The 2,861-nt window shown below is 44.2% G+C and overlaps 1 long non-coding RNA gene across 1 annotated transcript; it reads right to left on the bottom strand.

Annotated features, from left to right (window-relative positions):
• Positions 1-1,517: 1,517 nt before the first annotated feature.
• Positions 1,518-2,245, bottom strand: LOC147919297 (uncharacterized). The gene is made up of 2 exons (XR_015592082.1): positions 2,101-2,245; positions 1,518-1,804 (listed from the first exon to the last, which is right to left on the bottom strand). It is a non-coding gene; the product is annotated as an uncharacterized LOC147919297 (long non-coding RNA).
• Positions 2,246-2,861: the final 616 nt, after the last annotated feature.

Consider the following 2,861-nt stretch of genomic DNA (forward strand, 5'->3'; position numbering starts at 1 on the left):
AGAACGCATTCTTCACATCCATTTGCCATAGATCCCAATCCAAGTTTGTGGCCAAGGAGAGAACAACTCGAACTGTGTGTAATTTGGCCACCGGAGCAAACGTATCTTTGTAATCCTCCCCATACGTTTGCGTAAAACCACGAGCTACAAGTCTGGCCTTGTAGCGTTCAATCTCCCCATTGCTCTTATACTTGATAGTGAAGATATACCGAGACGTCACAGCCTTCTTGCCCTTGGGTAAGTCTGATTCGTCCCATGTGTGATTTTGCACCATGGCCGTGTTCTCGGCATCAACTGCGTCTCGCCACACCTTGTGGTCCTTGGCCTCATCATATGTCTTGGGAACCCAATGCTGGTCAATTTGGCCAAGGAACACTTGATGTTCCATCGGAAAGTGTGCCAGCGTGCATACAGCTTGAATTGGGTGTGCGACGACCATGTTGTTGTAGTACACTCTAGTGTTCTTCCAGTTAGATGGGGGAAACTTGAGACGTTGGCTACGTCGAAGAGGAACTATAGTTCCCGCCTCTGAGCTAGCTCTGCCTAGTGTAATAATTTCTTCAAGCTGCTCAGCCGGTTCCTCGGATGGCACATCATTGTTGTCTCCGGGTAGTTCGGTCGAATCCGTGGGCAACTCAGTTTCGTCGTTGGTATGAGAAGTGGGTGGATCAAGGTCGGGCTCAGGGAATGGCTCAGGTTGTTCTGGTGATGCTTGACTGGCCGGCGCGTTGGTGATCCGATCATTCTCAATACCTAGCCTCTCAAGGATCACCCGGAGGTTGCGTGTCCGATCGGAAGAAGAGGTCGAGAGATTGCGAAGTTCATCCCAGTTCTTCTCATCATAAAATCCTTGTGACTCCACAAACTTGACATCACGAGACACAAGAACTCTTCTTGTCTCCGAGTCATAGCACTTATATCCTTTTTGAGTTGTAGAATAGCCGATAAACATTGCCTTAGTACTCTTAGCATCAAGCTTGTCTCTTAGTTCACCTGGTCGCAACACATAGCAAACACAACCAAATACTCGTAAATGATCAAAGTTAGGCTTTTCATTGTTCAATACCTCAAATGGAGACAAGTCGTTGAGTATTTTTGTTGGTGTGCGGTTGATAAGATAACAAGCTGTGAGCACGGCATCTCCCCAAAAGCGTTTTGGAACTCTTGTATGGAACATCATGGACCTTGCTACCTCCATGAGATGCCTATTCTTCCTTTCAGCCACCCCATTTTGTTGTGGTGTGTATGGACAGCTAGTTTGATGAAGAATTCCATGTTCGGCTAGATATTGCTTAAAGGCATGGCTTGTGTATTCTCCACCATTATCTGATCTCAAAATTTTAATCTTGGCATGATAGTGGTTAGTGACATAATTTTGAAAGCTAGTAAAAGCTTCAAGAACTCTATCCTTAGAAGGAAGCAAAGTTATCCAAGTATATTTTGATTTTTCATCAATAAAAGTCACAAAATACTTTTGATTTTCTCTAGATAAGCAAGGGGATGTCCAAACATCAGAATGAACCAAATCAAAACATTTTTCATAAATAGTAATAGATTTAGGAAAAACAGCCTTGCAATGTTTACCAAGAATACAAGCCTCACACCCATCATTTTGAAAAGAAATATTAGGGAACATTAAAGCTAAAGCTCTAGTGTGAGGATGTCCTAGCCTAGCATGTAAAATAGAATCACTAGGTTTAACAACAACCGAATTAAAACAAGAAGCAGATAAATTCAAGTCCTCAAGCATATAGAGATCACCCTTGGAACCTCCTTGACCAAGGACCTTACTTGTCTCAATATCCTGAAAATGAACCTTGTTAGGACCAAATATTGCATAACAATTCAAATCAGTAGTGGCTCTCTTAACTGATAGCAAGTTGGAAGTAAAATTTGGCATATAGAACGCTTTAGTATCTTTATCAAATAATTTCAAGTTTCCAATGCCTTTAACTGGCACTTTCTCACCATTTGCTATCACAACATTACCACTAGCCGGTTTAATATCACTCATTAACCTAGAATCACTAATCATGTGGTGAGAAGCACCGGAATCAACTATGAGCGGTTTAGTTTGATTCAAGGCAAGATAAGAGTTACCGGAATTTTCTTTGAGTGCCTTAATGAGCGCATCAAGATCAGACTTCCTCACGAGGTCCGACGAGGCAGCCAGGGCAGTTCCATTCATATCCGGAGCTCGAGGGTTCAGTTCAGCAACCAATGGCTCCACACTCGCTCGATGAGCTCTTGGTGCTCCACGGTGGTTCATTGGTCGGTTTACTCGGAGGTGTGGGTGGAGAATCCAACACTCATTCTTGAAATGGCCCGGCTTCTTGCAGTGGTGACACACTGGTTCTTTCTTGTTATCTCCTCGATAGTAGCCCTTGTTTGCGGTCGCTACATCAGCTTGGTTGGCGGTTACAAGCTCCCCCTTGTTACCAAACAACCCCATGGAACCATGCTCCTTTTGAATCTGACTACACACTTCCTCCAGGCTGGGAAGCTTGTCCGACCTCAAGATATGCTTGATAAGATCGTTGTAAGATGGATTCAGCGTAAGGAGGAGGCCGAACACCTTGTCTTGTTCACGCCTCTCATTCAAGATTGCCGGATCAAGAGTCGCTGGCCTAAGCATCTCAAGCTCAGCCCAAAGGGACCTAAACTTCCCAAAGTGTTTGGTGAACTCCATGTCTTCTTGGCTTAGGTTGTTGATGGCTCTCTTGATCTCAAAGACTCGGCTTAAATTGGTAGTGTTACCAAAGACGTTTTGCAAGGTATCCCATAGATCCTTGGCCGTTTCACAATACGAGTAGGCCTCGAGTATTGGAGCATCGAGAGAGTTTTGTATGATGGCGAGAACA

Source organism: Camelina sativa, chromosome 20 (assembly GCF_030686135.1).
Source record: "Camelina sativa cultivar CO46 ecotype springtype chromosome 20, ASM3068613v1".
In the NCBI taxonomy this organism is placed as follows: domain Eukaryota; kingdom Viridiplantae; phylum Streptophyta; class Magnoliopsida; order Brassicales; family Brassicaceae; genus Camelina; species Camelina sativa.